This window comes from Danio rerio, chromosome 5 (genome assembly GCF_049306965.1).
Source record: "Danio rerio strain Tuebingen ecotype United States chromosome 5, GRCz12tu, whole genome shotgun sequence".
Taxonomy (NCBI): Eukaryota; Metazoa; Chordata; class Actinopteri; order Cypriniformes; family Danionidae; genus Danio; species Danio rerio.
Window position 1 is genome coordinate 7,832,501 of NC_133180.1, and position 25,000 is coordinate 7,857,500.

Here is a 25,000-nt window from a genome sequence, read left to right on the forward strand (position 1 = left end):
TTTATTTGTTACTATAATAACCTCAATAGGTGATTCCCAGTCCTGGGTTGCAGCTGGAAGGGCATATGCTGTGTGTAACATGCTGAATAAATTGGCGGTTCATTCTGCTGTGGAGACCCCTGATGAATAACGGGACTGAGCCGAAAAGAAAATGAATGAATGAATATTATAGCTTGTTCATGTTAGTAAATGCATCATCTAATACACCCTTATTGTAAAGTGTTACCAGTGCATCGAGTCTGCTAGCATGAAGACAGCTTATGCTATGTGTGTAGATGCTATATGCATATAATCCTCCGCACGCTCAGTTGTGTTGTTTTTAGAGGACGAGAGTTTGGGGAATCTTATAATCAAGGGCTTTTGTGTTTTGCGTGCCGTGATTTGATTTGCTGAAGCGTCTGATGATGTTAGCCTGAACTCTGAGCTACTACAGGATTAATGCATTCATTCATACATTTATTTATATATTTACCCAACAACTTCTCTGTTTACCTTCACAACAGACAGATTAGAGGACAGCGGAGATCTGAGAGGCTGCAATCCAATTTCTACAGCACTTTCAATTATTACCAGGTGTGTGTGTGTGTGTGTGTGTGTGTGTGTGTGTGTGTGAGAGAGAGAGAGAGAGAAAGAGAGAGAGAGAATCTGTTTGTGTGTGACTGTGCGAGAGTCTGAGTGTGTGTGTGAATCTGTGACTGAGTGTGCGAGAGTCTGAGTGTGTGTGTGTAAGAATGTGCTTGTGTGTAAGTGTGAGTGTGTAAGAGTTTGTGTATAAGTGTGTGCAGGCTTGTGTAAGTGTGTGAATCTGTTTGTGTGTGACTGAATGTGCGAGAGTCTGAGTGTGTGCGAGAATGTCAGTGTTTGTGTCTGTGTGTGTGTGTGATTCTGAGTGTGACTGAGTGTGTAAGAGTCTGTGTGTGTAAGTGTGTGCATGCTTGTAAGAGTGTGTGAATCTGTTTATGTGTTACTGAGTGTGCGAGAGTCTGAGTGTGCGCGAGAATGTAAGTGTGTGTCTGTGTGTGTTTGTGCATGTGTAAGTGTGTGTGTGAATCTGTGTTACTGAGAGTGCGAGAGTCTGAGTGTGTGTGTGTAAGAATGTGCTTGTGTGTAAGTGTGAGTGTGTGAGAGTCTGTGTATAAGTGTGTGCAGGCTTGTGTGAGTTTGTGAATCTGTTTGTGTGTGACTGAGTGTGCGAGAGTGTGTGCGAGAATGTAAGTGTGTCTGTGTGTGTTTGTGCATGTGTAAGTGTGTGTGTGACTGTGCGAGAGTCTGAGTGTGAGTGTGTAAAAATGTGCTTGTGTGTGAGTGTGTGTGATTCTGTGTGTGACTGAGTGTGTAAGAGTCTGTTTGTGTAAGTGTGTGCATGCTTGTGTGAGTGTGTGAATCTGTTTGTTTGTGATTGAGTATGCGAGAGTCTGTGTGTGTGTGTGAGAGAGAATCTGTGACTGAATGTGCGGAAGTGTGTGTAATAATGTGCTTGTGTGTGTGTGCGTGTGTGTGTGTGTGTGTGTGAATCTGTGACTGAATGTGCGAGAGTCTGAGTGTGTGTGTGTAATAATGTGCTTATGTGGAAGTGTGTGTGTGTGTGTTTATGTGCATGTATGAGTGTGTGACTGAGTGTGTAAGAGTCTGTGCGTGTAAGTGTGCGCATGCTTGTGTGAGTGTGTGAATCTGTTTGTGTGTGTGTCTGAGTGTTTGTGTGTGTGTGTGTGTGTGTGTGTGTGTGTGTGTGTGTGTGTGCAAGTGTGCTTGTGTCTGAAATTGTGTGTATGTGTGTGTTTGCGTTTGTTTAATCTGTTTTAGTGTGACTTTGTGCGAGAGTAAGTATGTGTTTGTGCATATGTGTGTGATTGAGTGTGTGTGCATGAGCGAACAGGATTGTGTATATTAGTGTGTGTGTGTGTGTTGTCAGTATAGACATTGAGATGACACAGAACAAATGTGATGTTTATGGTAATTTACTGTGGTGTTTGTTGTGGCGTTTGCTCTGCAGTGTGTGTGTATTAGGGTCCATCTGAGTGTGTGACAGATTAAAGCTGTGTTTTGCAGCTTTTTTCTGTGTGTGTGTGTGTGTGTGTGTGTGTGTGTGTGTGTGTGTGTGTGTCTGTGCGTGTGTGTAGACATTGAGATGACACAGGACAGATGTGCTGTTTATGGTAATCTAATGTGGTGTTTGTTGTGACGTTTGCTCTGCTCCTTCAAGCGCACGTCTCCTTCTCTCTTTGACTGCGTGATGTCTAAATAAAGCATGAAAGCAAAGTTCAAAGTTTCTCATTGTTCTGAGTTTCTGACAAAAAAAAAACAACAAGTTTAATATTCTGTCACCATGGAGACCAGACATGGAAACTATTGAACTTGGAAACGAGATGAAACTAAAAATAATCCGCAAGTGCAACACGATATTAGAGATCAGTGCAGATCTCAGTGAGCGCCGCAGCTCTCTAATGTCAACCATTAGTGTAATGACGCTCCGCTGAGAATAATCACAACTGAAGTGTCTCTGTTCAATCCTGAGGTTCAATTTGGGCAGTTTCCTAAATATGTGTTATCAAGTGTATAGGGGGAAATCCTGTTTTTAACAATTTGCATTATGGCATTAGGGCATCTGCTGCGTAAAACATATGCTGGATAAGTTGGCGGTTCATTCCCACATTTATCAGGTGAACCCTGATAAATATGGGACTAAGCTGAAGGAAAATGAATGATTGACCATTATCAAGATGGTTCAGTTTAAGCTAATACTGTGATTTTTTTTTTCTCTTTTCTGGAGTTTTCACCTTTATTGGACAGGACAGTAGAGAGTATTGACAGGAAAGTATGGGGAGCAGAGAGAGAGGGGAAGGATTGGCATAGGATCTTGAGGAGGGAATAGAACTTGGGTCACCGTGAGCACCAGAGTGCATGTGTCGACGCACTAACCTCTACTCCATTGGCGCCGACTTAATAGTGTGAATTAATTTAAGTGCATTCATTCATTTATTTATTTTCTTTTCGGCTTAGTCCCTTTATTGATCTGGGGTGGCCACAGCGGAATGAACCGCCAACTTATCCAGCACACATGTTTTACACAGCGAATGCTCTTCCACCCAAAACACCTATACACTCCTTATACACATACACTACAGTACAGACTACATTCACCTAAACCACATGGGTTTGGACTGTGGAGGAAACCGGAGCACCCTGAGGAAACCCACGCCAACACGGGGAGAACATGCAAACTCCACACAGTAATGCCAACTGACCCAGCTGAGGCTCGAACCAGCGACCTTGTTGCTGTGAGGCGAACGTGCTACACACTGTGGCACTGCGTTGCCTTAATTTAAGTTTTTACAAAATATTTTTAATTATTACTATAATTTTAGGTATCATTATGGTATAATTAGTATGAGTGTACTTTTAGTATGATTTTATCCATTAATTCATTCATTTTCCTTCAGCTTACACTCATCAGGGGTCAACACAGCTTAATGAATCGCCAACTTATCCGGCTAATGTTTTACCCAATGCTGTGTTTGGACTATGGGGAAAACCGGAGCACCAGGAGGAAACCCACACCAACACGGGGAGAACATGCAAACTCCACACAGAAATGCCAACTGACCCAGCTGAGGCTTGAACCAGCAACCTTCTTACTGTGAGGCGACAGTGCTAACCATAATTGTAAGGTGTCAATTAATTTGTTTTTGTCTTTTTTTTTCCACAAACATGTTAGATTTTAGTATTATTTTTTTTTATATTTCCTTGTCAACAAGCTTAGTATTTTGTTATTTTTATTCAAATGAACACAAAATAACATATTGCTTATTTTGTTTCAGTTAAATTTTAGGTAATACAAACACATTTTATAGTTAAATATTTTAGTTACTGTTTAGCTTTTTAGTTTCATAATTAGCTTTTGATTGTTTTTTTTTTTTGCTAATAACTAGTGACTAATTGGAGTTTAAACAAGTTAAAACCTGTATTTCTTTTTTTTCCAGATTAAACAAGTTTTTCTGTAGTTGCAGGTTTTTCTTTATTTTTTGCATTTTAATTTAATTTGATTTTATTTAAATTACATTTTTTTAATTTAATAATTTATTTATGAAAAGTTTGTTTGTTTGTTTTGTTTTATTTTATTTCCCTTTGTAGCTTCAAAATCCAACCTCTTCTTTTCCTTTGGCTTAGTCCCTTTATTTATCAGGGGTCGCCACAGCGGAATGAACCGCCAACCATTCTGGCATATGTTTTATGCAGCAGATGCCCTTCCAGCATCTCACATTCACACACACTCTTATACACTGGTCAGTTTAGTTGATCCAATTCACCTATAGAGCATGTGTTTGGACTAAAGGGGAAACTGGAGCAGTTCAATATAACAGTCATCTTCGTTTTGAAGAATCCCCCCTTCCACCCCTACTCCTCCTCCTTTTTTTTTAGATGGGTGGCATAGTGGCCCAGTGGTTAGCACTGTTGCCTCAAAGCAAGAACGTCCCTGGTTCTAGTCCTTACCAAGCCAGCCGACATTTTTGTGTGGAGTTTACACGTTCTCCCCGTGCTCATGTGGGTGTCCCCCTGGGTTTCCCAGTTTCCTCCCCCCGTCCAAAAACATGCAACTTAAGTTAATTGACTAATCCAAATCAGCGCCATAGACATGCTCCTAGTAAGTAGTTATTTCTTAAGAGATATCTATCTGTTCATTAGCTACTACAGCAGGGGAGTTCTCGAGATCTACCTGAGCTCAAACTCCCCTCTCGCCTTGCAAACGAGAGGGAGCCCCGGGCTCGAGGATCTTATGAGCTCAGGGCTCTCTCCCAGGACAGCATGCCAAACAAGCTTCATAATCAATCATCAGCTAAGTGTGAACTCTTGAAAATGCATTTATTGATGATAAATGAAAAGTCAGTAGCAAGACTATAGAGTTGTAAACAGAAGTGTACAGCTCAGATTATTCAGCATTCAAAGAAGTTCACTACAATTCCTACTGTGATGCCAATTCTCTGGGTTGTTATCTCAGATTTTGTCTCAAGATTTGCCCAGTCGTGTGTGAAGTGACTGAATGTGACAGATGCAGGTCACTGTGAGTTTTCTCTCTCCAGACGTAAAGGTAAGTCACAAAGGTCACAATCAGATGTGCTTCCAATCAGCAGCTCTGTGTGTGTCCCTGAGGCTGACAGAGTCCAGGAACATGTTAAACACTCACCTCTCCTGTTATCCTTTTAGTAATGTAGTGTGGTATTCACACTAAAATTTGTAATAGTTAAAAAAAGGTGAGCACATTTTTAATACACTGTTAAAAAAAAGATGTTTTCGCACTCAATTCTTTCATGTTGTCCCAACAAAAATACCGTAGATTATTCATTCAATTATTAACTCTCTTGTCGGCTTAGTCCCTTTATTAATCCGGGGTCACCACAGTGGAATTAACCGCCAACTTATCCAGCACGTTTTTACGCAGCGGATGCCCTTCCAACCGCAACCCATCTCTGGGAAACATCCACACACACCCATTCACACACACTCATACACTACAGACAATTTAGCCTACTCAATTCACCTGTACCGCATGTCTTTGGACTGAGGGGGAAACCAACGCGAACGCAGGGAGAACATGCAAACTACACACAGAAACGCCAACTGAGCCAAGGATCGAACCAGCGACCTTCTTGCTGTGAGGCGACAGCACTACCTACTGCGCCACTGCATCACCTACCGTAGATTAGGTTAACCTAATTATTTTGACATATTTAAGTGGAATGAACATAAAACAATTAAAGGTGCTGTATGTTGGTTTTTGACTCTTCTAAAGCATAAAAATACCGTAATATGTTTGCAGGTATTTAAGAAACATGCCAAGTGAACATTCTTGTTTATCTGAAAAACAATGCTGTCATTGTTAGTCAGATATCCTGCTGTAAGCATGTGAGTTACGCGCTGAAATGGCTCTCTTTGTTTTGGTTCCTTTAACCTGCCCAATGCCAGTTTAGCCAATTATATTTCAGCACCTCGGGTAGCCTTGATGGAAAAGTATTTGATTCATTCAGAAAGGCTCCAAAGCATGCGTCCGTGACCGAAATGCAACATCCAGAGTACAGTAGCAGACTCTGAAATGAGATGCAGATTTAGAGTTCCACATGAAGTTATTAATTAGCAAATAATATAAATATTATGAATGTAAATATTAGGTGAGCAGCGTAAATTGTAACTCTGTGTTCTAACAACACGCTGTGTGACGAGATTTGCAGTGATAAGCAATTTACATTTGTTTGTATCCAGAAATGTAATACCATTTTCAACCAATAGGTGTCAAACTTACATACTGGACCTTTAAAGGGCACCTATGGTGAAAAATGTACTTTTCAAGCTGTTTGGACAGACATGTGTGTAGTTATAGTGTATAGAGCGTCATATTGGGGTGATATAAACACACCCAGTCCTTTTTTTCAAATTAACAACATAAAAATGCTGATGGAGGCTATTTGAGTGCAGTGAACTCATTGTCAAGTTCAAGAAACCAGCCTGAGATGATTCGCACTTTATGACATGGGGCATTATCCTGCTGGAAGATGGGAAGTATCAGAGGATGGGTACACTGTGGTCATAAAGGGATGGACATGGTCAGCAACAAAACTCAGGTAGGCTGTGGCGTTGACATGATGCTCAATTGGTACAAAAGGGCCCAAAGTGTGCCAAGAAAATATCCCCCACACCATTACACCACCACCAGCCTGATAAAAAAAAAAATATATATATAAATATATATATATATATATTTATATATATTTTTTTTTATTTTTTATTTTTTTTAAGTTAAGTGTTTTGAAGTTGGCGCAGTGGGTAGCACTGTTGCCTCACAGCAAGAACGACGTTGGTTTGAGCCTTGGTTGGGTCAATTGGCCTTTGTGTGTGGAGTTTGCATGTTCTACCCTTGTTGTTGCAGGTGAATTGGGTAAGCTAAATTGTCCGTAGTGTTTTAATAAAGGGACTAAGCCTATAAGAAGAATAAAAGAATGAATGAATAATTGTTTTGAAGTACTAAAGGTTGATTTATACCTGCGTTAAGCGTCGCGTATGCTACGGTGCGGCCTACGTGTGGACGCATAGCCCTCTCTGTGGCCGTAAGGCATCGCTGACGCGCACCTCTCAAAAACTGTAACTACACGTTGCAACGACGTATAGTACAAGCTCTGCGATTGGTCGGCTTGGTAGCACTGACGAGTGTGGGCGGGACTGACAGCCGTGCAAGCACGATAGAGCGATTGTTTACAAGTGTCGAGTGCTGTGAAGGTGCTCCTGATGAAAAGTTTTGTTTTGTGTTTACCTCATGGTTAAAGCTGTTACACGTCCGCTGGTTTCTGCCTCTAAATGAGCACGTTTTGAGCCACTTGTACATTTAAGGAAGCGTTCAGAAAAAAACAAAACACCAGCAAAGAAACTCGACACAGAATAACATTAACACCTCACTGCCAGCTAGCATTTCGGAAGTGTTATTGCAGAGCAACAGAAACAGCGTGCAGAAGTATGAATGCATGGGTACGCACGTTGCATACGCCGTGGGTCACGCCGAGTATAAACCAGGCTTAAAACTACAAATCACACCAACAAGATGAACTTTTCTCACAAGCAGATTTTTTTAGCCAGATTTTATTAATCAATATACAGATTTTTACTTTTCTTACTATTAAAATCACAGTAATTTTTTCAGCATAGTACTAGTAAAACAAAAATGTTCTAATAATTGGAGAGACATGTTTAAGTCTTTTCCTCATTGACTCAATCTCTGTATTGAATTGAGCTGAAAATATGAGTTGTTTTATGCTGTGTTGATATATAATGACTCCAACCTCATGTCACATTCAAAACAGCTCCACACAGAAATGTAATAATCCATCATGTGGTTTGGGTTCCTCACTGCTGGAGTCATTTTACAGTTTTCAGTTATCACAGATTTTTTTTTTTTTTTTTAAGTTCTCTTCATCTTTTGCATTTGGTCTAGGAAGTGGGCGTTTAAATAAGGTGACCTTTGGCTTCCTCAGATGTAAATGTAAATAACCCTCAAAAACTTACTTTTGGAAAAGAAACACCTTCATTCTGATCAGTTGGAAACTTTTAGAAATTATGCAAGGTTATGGAATCTAGTTTCCATGGTGATTTTTATTCCATCTATCACTCGTGACCCTGTGACCCTTTAGGGCAAATGTATTTATAATTCGGGACAAAACAGACATACTAATACAGTTCTTAACAACCTGGCATTGGGGAACATTTCATGACCTTATAGATAAATGAAAAGCAGTGGAAGGTTTAGGTTTTAAAGGGCAACTATTTTTGTACTTTTATAAGGGGTTTAAGCGTAATTGTGTGGCAACAGTGTGTAAATATAACCAGCTTCTAATGGTAAAACATGTATTAAGTATATTCTTTATAATCATACTTGATAAACACAGTCTACAGAAATACTTTGATTGAGATTATACATTTGTACGTGTAGTCAGAGGCGGGAAGCCCATTGGTGACCATCTCCCCCTTATTAGCATAGGATGTTAGCCTTGTTTTAGGCATTTGTAACTCCACCCTCTTTTGAAAAGACACGCATTCTAATTTGCATTTAAATTGACAGTCACCAAAACGGCACAATTTCAGCCCATTTCCACTGAGTGGTGCGGTATGGTATGGTTTGGTACGCTTTTATGGCCTTTTCCACTGTCAAAAAGTTTTTTTTTTGGGTACTCTTTCCATAGCATGACAAAAGGGTAGCAAAAGATGGAGCTAGATGGGCAGCTGAATGCTATTATTTTACAGAGAAATGTCACTAGCGCGTTCACAAACCAGGAGATTGAAAACAAACGAAGCGCCATTTTTAAAACACAGCTGAACAATACATCGTAATAATATACTAGTGGTGCAACGGATCACAGTTCAGATCACACTACGGTTTTTAAGTCACAGAATGGACGATTTTTTGGATCAGCTAAAAAGGGAGGAGACAAATGTCATTTGCTTTTCATTTATACAATAATATTAATGCAAAAACCATTGGCTTAAACAAACAGAACTTAGAACCTGTAATTTTAATAAAAATAAAAGTCAAGAAAGAACCAGCTGAGAAAAAAGAAAACATTCAATACGAATAATGATCTTTGCTACTGTTGCTGAAAATGCGAAATAAAGAAATCTAACATCTTGTACAACAGATCATATTTTATTTTCATTTACTGTAATCATTATTATTGGACTGTGAAGAGACTTTCAACCAGCACAACAAAAAATGCTTCTGAAGACAATCACCTACTGCACCTTTAACTCAGGCACAGGTTAAACCATAGCACTGGCTTCATTCAGTTTACTTTTAAGAGTCCTCAAGCAGATGTTTACACCGTGTAGACTTGACATCTTGTCCATGATTACAGTGTACAAGTGGCCCCTCGTTAAAATATTGAACACATTGATGCAGTATGTCTGGTCCGCATCCTTTAGAAACTCTAAACACCCACCACATGTGAAGCAAAGCCGAGTTAAGCTGCTCATGTGCTTGCCACAAAACGGGCAAAACATTCCTTTACTGCGCTCACCACCAACAACCGACAACAACACTTTTCACCGTGTCACTTCCGGTGTGTGGTACATTTCCTTTCCGTAAAGAATCTGTCATTGTAAATTTGTTTCGGGACTGGTAAAAGCGTTTGGCGTCTTGTTCATTTTTTTTTCTAAAATGTAAATTTGTTTCGTCCTTGGTAAAATCGTTTTTGGTAATTGTGTCTTATGAAAGGTAAAAATGTTTTCCAAAATGTAAATTTGTCGCGAGCTTCTTAAGTGTTTTACACTTTATAATGTTGTTTTGCACTTCCTGGCCACTGTACTAAATGTATGCTGTGTAGTTTTTCTGTAATTGGTAACATATCGGAGACTGTAAAGCCGCCTTTCCACTGCACACGACATTTGCCCCCTTGTGGCAGCCGCACAATATTTTCAGTGTTGTCGTGCACCACGGGGGAGAAGCTGGTGTCCGAAATAAAGGAGGGCAAAAGCAAGAGTCTTTATTCTCTGTTTGTTTAGATAGTTTAATGGATGAATGAATACTAGAAACTCATAGACCGCTAAAAGATTGGAGGAAATGTGGAGACAACATTAAAAATATATATTACTTTCTTACTAACATTTATGAACAGAAAAGTGTTTTTTTTTTTATATAGACTTTTTATAATTTAAAACATAACCAAATAAACTCCTATTTCTCATCTCGCGCGCACGGATCTGCTTGGACAACACTGGAATACATCATATTCGGTCGGCAGGTCGCATACGGTCTAGTCGCAGGAGTTCAAATATTTAAACGTAACCCCAGCTTAATTGGGATCAGAATTTTCCGCGTACGGAGATGATCAGAACTTCACGCAGCTCCCGGACTGCTCTTCATTGGAAATGAATGACTTCCGGTCTGTCGCTTGTCGTTTGTCGTGTGCAGTGGAAAGGAGGCTTAAGTCTCTGTATGTGTTCATATATGTTGCTTTAATTTATTTTATGTAGTCAAAGACGTGCGACGCAGTGGCACAATAGGTAGTGCTGTCGCCTCACAGCAAGAAGGTCGCTGGTTCGAACCTCAGCTCAGTTGGCGTTTCTGTGTGGAGTTTACATGTTCTCCCTGCGTTTGCGTGGGTTTCCTCCGGGTGCTCCGGTTTCCCTCACAGTACAAAGACAGGTGAATTGGGTAGGCTAAATTGTCTATGTGTGTGTGTGTGTGTGTGGGTTTCCATCAGATACACCTTTATGAATGTTTTATTTCATGTGTATAGTCTTTAATGTGTTTTAAATAATTTTATTCTATTCAAAGCAGCACTCAGACAGTTATTCTCAAAATTGTGGCATCACAGCGATGCATGTGATGGTTGCTTTTTTTTGCGCTCATGAAAAAATAAAGTTTTTGCATAAAGTTTTAATCAAAAAACAGGTAATTTAATTAATTTCGATGTGCTAAAATAATTGTTAAACAAATGTTATTTAAAACAGCATATATACCTATTAAAACTGTAAAACAGACGTTGGCGCCAGTGGTGTAGTGGTTAGTGCGTCAACACATGCACTCCGGTGCTCGCGGCGACCCGGTTTCGATTCCGCCTTGCGGTCCTATGCCGATCCTTCCCCTCTCTCTGCTCCCCATGCTTTCCTGTCAATACTTTCTACTGTCCTATCAAAAATAAAAAGGTGTAAAACCCTGAAAAAATAATTTAAAAAAACTGTAAAACAGACTAAAGTGCATGATCTAATCAGAAATAAAGGAAATGAGTTATCTATTTCATGATTTGTTGCATAAAATAGGCTAGTCTTTTTATAAATGTAGTTTAACTGATCTGAAATTTTTAATTACATTTTTTTTTCTTTGTAAATAATAAAAGTTGCGTCAGATTGGTGAAAATGAACCACAATACATGCGTGCACAGGGCCACAATGGCTTTTTTTTTTTACAAGAAAACAATATGATACAGTGTCTTCTGTCTACATGACTGGCAAACGCGTCAGAAAAAAACTGCCGAATCTCTGCGAATATTTAGAACTTTTAAAACAAATGTTGTTTGGTTTACTGATGTTAGTAATGCATAGAAAAATGCAAAGCAGAATTCTCCTGAGCTCAATAACCCACTGATGACAGCCACTTTGTGATGGTTTTTAAAGTGGTTAATGAAGTTTGTTGTGTTACCTTGGGAAGTTAGGTCTGAACAGGAGCGAAGGCTACCTGATCAACACTGCATTTCTCTAAAAAAAACCTTTGCAATAGACGCAGTCACCTCATGCTAATAATGTGGTACAATCCGCAAACTCCACCCATTAAAATAACGGCTTGGTCTTTATACTGTAAAATCGAGACGATGTTTAATTATTGATCGTGGGCCCCAAATATTGTTATCGTGATAATAATACGATTAATCATGCATTCATGCAAGAGCTTCTCGTATATGTAAACGACCTGTACAGCTTTACTTTCACATTTGATTTGACTTTCATTGGTACCCTTTGGCAGTGGAGACACAAGACTGATAAAGGTGACCCGTACCGTACCATACTGTACCATTCAGAGGACACGATGCTTTAGGAACAAAGGAGGCATTTTCAAAGAGGTATTAAACATTATTTGTGTGGTATTTTGAGCTAAAGCTTCACACTCTGGGGACATCAGAGACTTATTGTACATCTTGTAAAAAGGGGCATAATTGGTCCCCTTTAAAAGTAGTTAGCGCTTGTCTAAATGTCATTGTACTGCAAAATACAGAACCAAATGGCATTTCTTGCAGATGCTTTTCGAACAAGACATTTAACACAAAGACATTCAGTCTGAAATGCTAAAACAATAGACGGTACACCTTTTGTGAACTCGTGGAGAACTGACTTCATACACCCACTAAAAATCAGCCTAAACACCAGCTGGTTAAAATGCACTGAGCAAGAAGGATGAATAAATGTGAGGAGAGATTGTAAAGAGAATAAGATCCTGCAGATTGTTTTGTATTCATTATCTAATGCAGGGACAAAGATGTCTGCAGAAATCGCTTCTGGTCTCGGCATGATGTGCTGAGAGCATCAAAACCTTCAAAAACAGCTGAAGACACAGCAGCTCCTCCTCCAGCCGTTACAACAAATCCATAACCATAAATTACAGCACTTTCCATTAGCATTTTTAACTCTTCTTTTTCCTCTGTTACACTTCACATTTTAAAACTGCTTTATTGTACAACTAAGGTGGCCATTCATTTATTTGACTTTAACTTCTTTGACTTTTAACTTGTTTTTTCTTAAACAAGAAACTTTAACTTTAATTACTGATAATGATCGTGATGACTCTTTAGTTCCATAAACAAACATGCAATTTTTGTTAGCATCACTAAGCAGTGTGTGTAGTTTTCATTTATAGTTTGCGTTTCTTTTCATAAATTTTATTTTTTATATATATATATATATATATATATATATATATATATATATATATATATATATATATATATATATATATATATATATATATATATTTGTGTGTGTGTGTGTGTGTGTGTGTGTGTGTTTACATTTTTTATATATACATTTATTATATATACATATTATACAATTTTGTTTTATTTTTGTAACTTCATTAGCACTAGTTTTTTTTTTTAATACTCTGAATTAAATTCAAGTTTTAGTTTTTTTAGTATTTAGGTAAAAAATTAGTAGTTCCTTTATATTTAAAAAAATATTTTAAATATTTGTTGTTTTATTTTATTTATTATTTATTTATTTATTATTTAATAAATTTATTTTGTTTTATTTATATTTATAATTTTATTTTTTACTTTGTTTATTTTATTTATTTTTTATTAATTAATGATTTTTTAAAAATGTATTGTCTTTATTTATTGTCTTATTTTTATTTAATTAATTTAATTAACTTTTTTGTTTTATTTATAACCATAATAAACTTCTCTGGAATCACACATTAAACTTTATTTAATATTTATGATTTATTTATTTATTTAATGTTGATATTTAGGCTACACTGTAAAAAAGAAAAGTTGACTCAACTTAAAATTTTAAGGCAACAAACTTTTTGAGTTTATTCAACTTTAATCGAGTCAAGTGGAGTACTTGGCTTGAAAGTTGAGTCAACTCAAAGTTTGTTGCCTTAAAATTATCATTTGAGTCAACTTTTCTTTTTTACTGTGTAGTTACATAGCTCTGATTATTCAAATTGTTTGTAAAATTGGCTATTTAAAACATTTTTATTATCACTTTTATATTTATCTATTTTTGTTCTTTTTTTATTTATGTGAACATTAACACCATCATTAAAAAAAGTTCAGTAAGATTTTCTTTTTATGTTTCTAAAAAGTCAATGAATCTGCATTTTTTTAAAATACAAAAGTACAGCAATAATGTGAAATTTAAAAATGTTCATTTTTATGTTACAAAGCAGTTTTTTTGCATCATCATCACATGATTTTTCAGTCATCATTATAACATACGGTGCTCAGCATAATTGAGTACAGCCCATTTTGAAAATAAATATTTTTCTCTATTTCATGGTGAATATAGGCAATGTACTTTGATGCATTTAAACAAAACCGGTTTAGTAAACAGATTTGTTTATTAATATAATATTTTAGTCACCAAACATATTTAGAAATTTAAAGATAATACAATTAAATTCAAGCAAAATATTGCAAAAAAAAAATTACAACCTACAAAATTTTAACTAAATATTTTATTTTTTTTGCTTCTTGATTTCTCCTCTTTTTAAAATTTTCTATAACATATAAATTTGGCTATACTAGTTTTTGGATCGTTACCGTAAGTTATCGTTATCGTATTTTGTTAGATGAGCTCCAGATATGGCTTCAGTACTGACTAACCTGACGTATATGCACAAATATAATATCATATAGGTTTCTATTAAAAAATATGAATTCAAAAGAGAGATTTTGTGTTATATTTTTTTTTCTTCTTTTTAAGCTTTATACATTTGTTTTTGTGATTTCATTAGTACTATTTTTAATATTCTGAATAAAAGTTTTATTCGTTGGAGTTTTCTACATTTATTTTAAATTTTAAAACATTTTATTTTATTTTATTTTATAACCTTGTCTGGAATCACATATTCATTTTATATCGAATTCTCCAGCTACATAGCTTCTGTCATTCAGATTGGTTGTAAAATTAACAATTTTTTAAACATCCTTTTATTTTTACTTTTATATTTGTCCATTATTTATTTATTTATTTATTTATTAGTTTGTTTGTTTATTTGTGTAAACTCACTCTCATTATTTCCCTTCTGCCCGAAATCTCAATTTAGCTATTTATATTTCTTATATATATATTTCTTCTTTTTAAGCTTCATAATTTTTTTTATTTAATTAGTTCTAGTTTTTAAAACTCTAAATCAAATTTCAATTTATTTTAGCTTTCTAAATTTATTTTAAATTTAAAAATATTTTATTTTAGTTTGTATTTCTTTTTATTTTATTACATTTTATTGTACATTATTTTATTGAATTTTATTTTTTATTTAATTATATTACATTTTATTTATTTATTTATTTATAATTTTTATAACCTTGTCTGGAATGACAAAATATTTTTTTTCATATTATTAAGCTACATAGCTTCAATCATTCAGGTTGATTGTAAAATTAACCCTAACAATGTAACCCTAACCCTAACAATTTAAAACATCTTTTTATTTTCACTTTTATATTTGTCCTTTATTTATTTATTTATTTATTTATTTATTTATTTATTTATTTATTTATTTGTTTGTTTGTTTGTTTATTTGTGTAAACTCACTCTCATTATTTCCCTTCTGCCTGAAATCTCAATTTAGCTATTTATATTTCTTATTTATATATATTTTCTTCTTTTTAAGCTTCATATTTTTTTTATTTAATTAGTTCTAGTTTTTAATATTCTAAATTAAATTTTAATTTATTTTAGCTTTTTACATTTATCTTAAATTAAATTTTTTTGTATTTCATTTTATTTCAATAAATTTTATTACATATAATTTTTTAAATTTTGTTATTTTTTAAATATAATTTTATTACATTTTATTTATTTAATTATTTATTTATTTATAATTTTTTTATAACCTTGTCTGGAATGACAAAATAATTGTTTTCATATTCTCAAGCTACATAGCTTCAATTATTCAGGTAGATTATAAAATTAACAATTTAAAACATTTTATTTTCACTTTGATATTTATTTATTTATTTATTTATTTGTTTGTTTGTTTGTTTGTTTGTTTATACATTAACACCACCATACAAATAGTTCAGAGAGATTATATTTTTATGTTTCTAAAGAAGTCGATAATTAAAAAAAAATACAGTAAAAACTGTAATAATGTGAAAATGTAAATTAATCCAATGATATAAAAGCCCTATTTTTTGCAGCATCATTTTCACATGATCTTTCAGAAATCATAATAACATACTAATCCTATGATGAATAGAAAACAGAAATGAACAGCATCTATTGTAATAAAACAGATCTTTCAGATTAAAATGCCACGTTCGATCAATTTAAACCATCATCTGTATATAAAACTGTTAAACTCGCTCTCATTATGTCCCTTCTGCTGGAAATCTCAATTCAGCTTCGATCAATCTGTGATCGATCCGTGTAATGGTGTTTGTTCCCGATATCGCTAAAGCATTAAACTGTTATCTGCAGTCGTTTCTGACATTTATAGACCCAGTTATTGTCGATATGAAATCCAGCTCATTATTGACAGGCCAACATGCGGCGTGATGAGTGCAAAACACACTTAAACATGGAGAGAGAAGGAGAGAGAGAGAGCAATGCAAGCAAATGAGAAAATAAATGAGCATAAGGAACAAGGTTTTCTTTTGATCACTCGCTGATGTTTCAGGCGAATGTGTGTGCGCGTTGGCGTATGTGTGTGTTTGTGCGGTTCTTTCGGAGAGCGACATCTCATTAAATCCAGCAACTCTGACACAAACAGCCGATTCTTCAGCGTATCTGATGCCACTGCTGGCACTGTTATTGTACTCGTCTCTGCTTTAAACTGGACACTTTCTTCACATTTGCAGCATTGTGTTTTTTTAAGTCCGCTTGTGATGTACTGTAAGCCAAGGATTCTTTCATAAAGTGGCATAATTTAGTTGGAAAGTCCTTGAAAGTAATAAGGGCCGCTTTTGCTGCTGTCACTTTGAGAGTGACCTTTGTTGTGATTGGTTAACCTCAATATAATGGGGAAGTTCTGCTTGTTAGCTTCTTTACAGTTGATAGCTGTTTAATAACAGCCACATACAATAGAATTTGGGATAAGAAAAAAATGATCATCCTCAAGAATGATCATTAAATTAACCAAAAAAGTGTTTAATATTAAGTGGTTTTCTAAAAAAAAAAATGATTTAACAGTACAGTTTATCATGTTATAATCCTTTTTGATGGGTCTTGTGACACCGGACTGGAGTTATGTTGCTGAAAATGTTGCTTTGTATTGCAGAAATTGGTTACGTTTTAAAGTACACTCACCGGCCACTTTATTAGGTACACCTTGCTAGTACCGGGCTGGACCCCTTTTGCCTTAGCTGCCTTAATCCTTTGGGGTGTAGATTCAACAAGGTACTGGAAATTTTGGTCCATACTGACATGATTTGTCGGCTGCACATCCATGATGCAAATCTCCTGTTCCACCACATCCCAAAGGTGCTCGAATGGATTGAGCTCTGGTGACTGCGGAGGGCATTTGAGTACAGCGAACTCATTGCCATGTTCAAGAAAATAGTCTGAGATGATTCGGAGAGTTATCCTGCTGGAAGTAGATCAGAAGATGGTTACACTGTGGTCATAAAAGGATGGACATGGTCAGCAACAATACTCGGGTAGGCTGTAGTGCTGACACGATACTCAACTGGTACTAATGGGCCCAGAGTGTGCCGAGAAAAATGTCCCCACACAATGTCCCCACCACCACCACCAGCCTGAACCATTGATACTGGGAAGGATGGATCCACGCTTTCATTTTGTTGACGCCAAATTCTGACCCTACCATCCGAATCTCGCAGCAGAAATTGAGACTAATCAGATCAGGCAACGTTTTTCCAACTTCTATTGTCCAGTTTTGGTGAGCCTGTGTGAAATGTAGCCTCAGTTTCCTGTTCTTAGCTGACAGGAGTGGCACCTGGTGTGGTCTTCTGCTACTGTAGCCCATCTACCTCAAGGTTGGACAAGTTGTGTGTTCAGAGATGCTCTTCTGCAGACCTCTGTTATAACGAGTGGTTACTTGAGTTACTGTTGCCTTTCTATCAGCTGGAACCAGTCTGGCCATTCTCCTCTGACATCGACAAGGCATTTGCGCCCACAGAACTGCCGCTCACTGGATATTTTCTATTTTTCGGACAATTCTCTGTAAACCCTAAAGTTACATTTGTTTTTCCCATACTGCTAGATCGTAATTATTTTCTTTCTCATTCCTCGTTTTTGAATTTCTTTTTTTTTTTTTTTTTGAGATTTTGAGGATCTTTTGGTCTACTTCACTTTGTCAGTCAGGTCCTATTTAAGTGATTTCTTGATTGCGAACAGGTGTGGCAGTAATCAGGCTTGGTCAATTGAATTCAGGTGTGATAAATCAGAGCTATCGATTAAGAGGGGGCAAACACTTTTTCACAAAGGGCTATGTAGTTACATATCTTCTTTTCTCTCAATAATGAAAATAAAACTCATTTCAAAACTGCACGATTTGTTAACTTGTGTTAACTTTGACTAATTTAACTAAATTTGTTTGGCGATTTGAGTTATTTCTTATTTGTTTTTGAATTTCTTTGGATCTCAACATGATGTCTAGATTTTGAGGATCTTTTGGTCTACTTCACTCTCTCAGGCAAGTCCGATTGAAGTGATTTCTTGATTGTGAACAGGTGTGGCAGTAATCAGGCCTGGAAATTTTAATTTAGGAGTGATAAACCAGTTATCGGTTAACTGAGGCAAACACTTTTTCACAAAGGGGTATGTAGTTAAATATTTTCTTTTCTTTCAAAAATAAAAATAAAACCCATTTCAAAACTGCATGATATGTTTACTTGTTTTAAATTTGACTAACTTAATTTGTTTGGTGATATAAGTTAGTTTTCCTTCTTATTTGTTTTTGAATTTATTTCGGTCTCGGCAGTACGCCTAGATTTTGAGGATCTTTTGGTCTGCCTCACTTTGTCAGGCAAGTCCGACTGAAGTGATTTTTTGATTGTGAACAGGTGTGGCAGTAATCAGGTCTGGGAAATTGAATTCAGGTGTGGTAAACCAGAGTTAAGTTATAATTTAAAAGGGCAAACACTTTTTCACAAATAGACTATGTAGTTATATATCTTCTTTTCTTTCAATAATAAAAATAAAACTCATTTCAAAACTGCAGGATGTGTTTACTTGTGTTAACTTTTACTAATTTACCTAAATTTATTTGGTGATCTGGGTTATTTTCTTTCTTATTTGTTTTTAAATTTATTTTGGTCTCTGCAGTACGTCTAGATTTTGAGGATCTTTTGGTCTACTTCACTTTGTCAGGCAAGTTCAATTGAAGTGATTTTATGATTGTGAACAGGTGTGGTAGTAATCAGGCCTGGGGAATTGAATTCAGGTGTGATAAACCAGAGTTAAGCTATGGTTTATCAGCGGAGGCAAACACTTTTCCCGCATGGGGCTATGTAGTTTTATGTTTTGTTTTCCCTTGATAACAAAAACCTTTCATTTGAAAACTGCACAATGTGTTTACTTGTGCGTTTTTTAAACTAATATTTAAACTATTTTGATGATCTGAAACATTATATTGTGACACATGCAAAAAATAAATCCGTAAGGGTGTAAACACTTGTTCACACCACTGTATATGTATGAGACATCACCATCAGAGTTAAAACCTCCTGTACTGCCACTCTCAGGTCACGGACAAACACACTGGCACTTTAACAGCGGAGATGTGAGCATGTGAACTCCAACATGTCTGATTATCACCCAAGCGTGTGCTGCTGGTGACCCCAGTCCCGACTCCACCGCCGGCTTCATTAAAATGACTTCTGTGTCATGCTGATGAAGACCAGCAGGCGAACAAGGGCTGACGTGACCCTCGGGTGAGCGAAAAAGCCAGTTCACAACTATTTCTTGATCTCCCCGAGAGTATTGATGTGTGTGTGTGTGTGTGTTTGTGTGATGTGCTGAATCCAATCACAAACTCATTTTATGGAGGTAATTTTCTTCAAGGTGACTCAATTCGGCCTTTATATATTGAAGCTAAATGTACTGATGTCACTGTAAGAGAAATCTCAAGCTCAGCACACGCAAACGCACACACACACTGCGACACATAGATAGAGCAGACAGGTTGCCAATCACTGAAAGCTGAGTGCCTGTCAAGCGAGGAGTTTTGCCGCAGAGTGAATCCGACAAACTGAAAAAACATCCCAATCTCACCGCTATACAAATACACTGATGCGTCCCTGCTTCTCTAACCCATGAGGGCGTATAGCCAATGTTTTTTTTTGGGGTGGGGGGGGTGGGAATGGATGCCGGGATAGACTTCTTACCCGGAGAAACGTATTGCGATCATATCACTGGCATAACTGAATTATCTCTACAATAGTGGCACTGACTCGGTTACGGCCATGTTGAATAGAATGAGCAACAGATAACGCTGGCACAGTGGGCTATCTAAAGATTGTGTTTGTCTATGTGTGTGTGTGTGTAAGTGTGTGTGCATATTATTCATTGCGATTGGATTTTTGAGGTGTGATGCCACAAGTGATGTGTCAGTGTGGCTGGTGATATGATTCCTTCTCTGGAATTTGATGCACAGCTTTCTGTTTATTGACCATGCGCAAATGTAACATGAGCACGAGTATCTGTGTACTTTATCCTCGGTGTGTGTTTGGGATAAGAAAAAAATTGTGCAGTTATAATGATGATGACGATGAATTAATTATCATTATTAACCTTTTTTTTAATTAAATGAGTTTTGTTTTGTCATATGTCAAGTATATTTTTGAATTATGGGTATTTTGGTATTTTATGTAATTTTTTCAAACTATTTTATTTCATAAAATTATTTGTTTTATTTATTTATTTATTTATTTATTTTGACCCTGGAGAACAAAATCGGTCGGTATTTTTTATTTATTTATTTTGTTTTTGTTTTATTATTATTTTTCATTTAATTTAATTCAGTTTTGCTTTGCTTTTGTTTTGTTTCTTTTTTATTTTGTCTTCTTGTTTTTTATCTTTTATTTTATTTGTATTTTTTTTTTTATCATTCACATGTTTGACCCTGGAAAAAAAAAATCAGTCTGTATTTTTATTTAATTCATTTATTTATTATTATTTTTAATTTAATTTTATTTTATTTTAGTTTAGTTTACTTTGAGAAAAATACAGATTTTGTTGTCCAGGGTCAAAGTCTGTGTTTTTATTTAATTAATTAACTAATTTATTAATTATTAATATTACTATTTTACTTTCTTTTCGTTTAGTTAATTTTATTTTGACCCTGCATAACAATTTTATTTAATTAAATATTTTTTATTATTACTGTTTTTTATTTTATTAATTCATTCCTTCCTTTTCTTTTCAGCTTAGTCCCTTTATTAGTCATGGGTCACCACAGCGGAATGAACTGCCAACTTATCCAGCATGTTTTACGCAGTAGATGCCATTCCAGCCGCAACCCATCTCTGGGAAACATCCATTCACACTCTTAAACTACGGACAATTTAGCCTACCCAATTCACCTGTACCACATGTCTTTGGACTGTGGGGGAAACTGCAGCACCCGGAGGAAACCCGCGCGAAAGCTGGGAAAACATGCAAACTCCACTTAGTGCGTCTTAGGTCGCACTCACACTATGCTATCCGAACCGTGTCCAGGCCCATTCCCCAGTTCGTTTGAAAAGTGTGAGTGCTCTGAATCGGGCTCAGGCATGGTTCACTTGGCTGGCCCTGGCCCAGTTGGAAGAGGTGTGCCAGAGCGCGCAGTCCACTTGGGCTTTGGCGCAGTACACTTGTAGTGCTTGCACATGTGCAAATCGCGCCTGAGCCTGAAACTGAAGACGAGACGTGACTTTTAAGGGACTGTTTTATATGTTTATTAATCATTCTTACTGTTCAATGAACACAAGCTGTCGTAGATTATCAAAGACGCAAACCTCTTACTGCATGACAGCTGCACCTTCAGCAAACCCACCAATTCCTGCAGCACGAGGACTTTATGATTGTTTATAAGCGTTAAAAGTGACTGATTTGTTCTGCGAAATATTTGACTGCGTATCACTGCATCCCAAATGACTAAAACAATATAACTAAAGCAATCCTCTTTATGCTGCGTGAGAGCGCTCCTCTACTGAACAGTGCATCATTGATGAGGTTCGTGTGCTCAGGCCCGAATGTAATGTGAGTGCAGGCTGTCGGGGGAGATGGGAGGGGGGACAAGCGTGCTTTGGCCCGGTTCAAGGCAACTTTAAATAGTGTGAGTACGCCCTTAAATTCAACCACAAACAGATATGAGGCCTGCTCTCCTCGCGTTTTAACTGCCCTCTGCGCCTCGCATTTTTGCTGTTATCCGCTGTGCGCTTGCAGTTGAAAACAGTCAGAAATGTTATGTCACTCACGTTTTTTTTTATTGTCCAATCAAATGCAGAGGCAGGGTTTCTGTCGAGGCGACAGCAGTGATAGTATTGTCAAGATGACTACAGAGACTTTTAAAGATGAAGCTGAGACTAGCGGTCGATGGTTCAAGTTATCCAGAGCAGTATGACTTTACAAATCTTGAATATCACAACGTTATTTCAAGAGTTCACACAGATGTTGCTTGACAATAATAGCAGGTTTGTTGTGCTGGGAGAGAACCCTGAGCTCGGAGATAATTGGGTCAATGGTAAATGAGCATGTAAAGGCTGATTTATACTTTTGCATCAAACACATGTGTATGCTACGCCGTGGTCGTCGGCGTCACTGACGTGCACCTCTCAGAAAATGCAACTACACGTCGCAACAACGCATAGCGCAAGCTCTGTGATTGGTTGGCTTGGTATCGCTGATGAGTCTGGGCGGGACCGAGAGCCGCGCGAATGGCACGAGCCTAATGGAGCGATTGTTTACAAGTGTGGAGTCCCGTGAAGGAGTTCCGGATGGAAAGTTTTGTTTTGTGTTTACCTCATAGTTAAAGTTCTTGCATGTCCGCCGGTTCCTGCCTCAAAATGAGCGAGTTTGAGCCACTTGTACATCCAGGAAGTGTTCAGGAAAAGCAAAACAGCAGCGAAGAAACTCGACACAGAGGAACATTTACACCTCACTGCCAACTAGCGTTTCGGAGTTATTAATGCAGACCAACAGAAACAGCGCGCAGAAGTATAAATGCACAGCTACGGGCGTTGCATGCGCCGTGGGTTACGCCGGTCACTTGACGCAGAAGCATAAAGCAGGCTTAAGGGGGTACAAGATCAGCTAGGTCTCGAGAGCTCCCCTTGGTAAAGGGGGAGATGGGGTGGATGGGGGACTCTTCAAAAAATGAAGATAAGGGAGAAAGGATAGATGCGCTATTTAGAGTGATCTTGGCACTGGCAGGTCTGTGTCTTGCCTTCAGAAAGCACGCGCAGTTATGAACAATTAAGAAGCCGGCTCTTCTCATTGGATAAGAAAACTCCGCTATGAATAATAACGAGAAACTGACGCGCCATCTTTGCACTTGCAGTTTTGCACTACGTCACAGATTTTGATCCCGCCTCAATTATAATTTTAAACCCAGAAGCTGAAATTAGCTGACAAAAGCTCAAAATTATCCAGTTTTCCTCACAATTACAGCTTACAGGTGCTAACATTGTCTTAACTGATGCTCAAAACACACAAACCTGTTTAAATCTCAAAGAAAAGTACTCGAGGGTTTCATGACCTTTTAAGCTGAACACTAGTCTTGAAAAATATCTAGTCAAATATTATTTACTGTCATCATGGCAAAGTTAAAATAAATCAGTGATTAGAAATGAGTTATTAAAACTTATGTTTAGAAATGTATATTTTTTTACGTTAAACAGAAATCGGGAAAAAAATATACAAGGGGCTAATAATTCAGGAGGGCTAATAATTATTCAACTATATATTGTATATTGTGATATGAGGTTTTTGTCTTACCTCAACCTTCACCTGGGGCCTCATGTACGAAGACTTGCGTGGAAATCATACTAAAACATTGCGTACGCACAAAGCTGTAAATGGGCGTACGCAGAAAAAAATTCAGATGTATGAAACACTGTGTACGCCGAATCTCACGCATATTCTTCTGTACATCCGAATGAACGTGAAACTGAGCGCAACATGCACGAGCACAAAACCCCTCCCTGCCTCCTCCCCCGTATGAATATGCTAATGACTATGCTAATGGCAAAACCCAAGGAAAAAGAAACGGCAAAATCAAGCAAAAAGAGAAACTTTGAACAGAATGTGAATTGGAGGTGCTGCTTTCGGAGGTAGACCGGAGAAAAGTGGTGTTATTTGCAAGTTTGTTCTCCGGAATTAACAACAAAAGAAAAAATATATAGTGGGCAGAGTTTAGCTGATGCGGTTAACACAGTTGGGTCTGAACATCGCACTGAGTGAATTAAAAAAAGAAATAGTGTGGTTTATATGTGTAAAATGTTGCAGTACCCTTAGTAGTCTCAGTGGCGCAGCTCGTAAGACGCATGTGATCATGTATTGACACATCCGAACATGAACTCGATTCGAATCCAGCGTCTGACGAACTCTTTCTTCTTTTTTTCCCCGCTACATATCAGATTTTGCCAACTATTTATCACGAGAAAAACAAATAGGAATCATCAATAAGTTTGTGCATCATATTTTATTTGCACATTTATTGAATGGAAATGTTTCTGATTCACGCATGCAAATTCATCTTCAGATAGTGTCTTTATAGCAATGTGTGTGCGGTAGATCGCTCAGATTACATTGGGAAAACAGGCAACCGCTGCAAATTGTGCTTTAATGTTTAGCTGGTCAACTGTATGGAAACCTTACATACCTACTAGATGAACCCGTCTCATACAGCTGCCATTGCAAGGCTCAGACACTTTGTAGAGAGGAATTTAACACAACTGCCTCTAGGAGTCGCCAATGGAAATAAAACAGACACGCACAAAAAATGTGCGTACGCCAGCCATGAAGCTGCCGTGAAGCTGCGCACATTCCCACGTTCAGTTCATTGTTAGTAAATCCAAACGTGAGCGATTCTGAGCGTGAAACCTGGCGTACGCAAAGTTTTTGTGCTTACGTAGCGTTGATACATGAGGCCCCTGATCTGCTGTGATCGTCCCAAACCTTCAAGAAACCACTGAAGACACCTCTTATGTAAGCACTTAAGCCATAACCACAGTAAAAGACTCCCTATAAATAAAGCCTGTTCTAGATTCTGTACTATAGCTTATACTCTTGAAATATGCTGTTCGTGCTGCTGCAACTATATACGGCTCTTGCATGACAAATTGCTTACGTGTGTTGT

General features: G+C 37.0%; 1 protein-coding gene across 7 annotated transcripts in view; it reads left to right on the top strand.

Annotated features, from left to right (window-relative positions):
* Window positions 1–25,000, top strand: part of unc5ca (unc-5 netrin receptor Ca) — a 467,777-nt gene that overhangs the window by 81,016 nt on the left and 361,761 nt on the right. For 4 of the 7 annotated variants that reach the window (XM_073951925.1, XM_073951921.1, XM_073951926.1 and 1 more), the window contains one exon: window positions 4,997–5,086. The exons of 1 other annotated variant lie outside the window; for it this stretch is intronic. The gene's annotated coding sequence lies outside the window, so the exon portion shown is untranslated. Of the gene's footprint in view, window positions 1–503; window positions 574–4,996; window positions 5,087–25,000 lie in introns of all 7 variants that reach the window. 2 more of the 7 variants (XM_073951920.1, XM_073951922.1) reach the window with 1 other exon arrangement.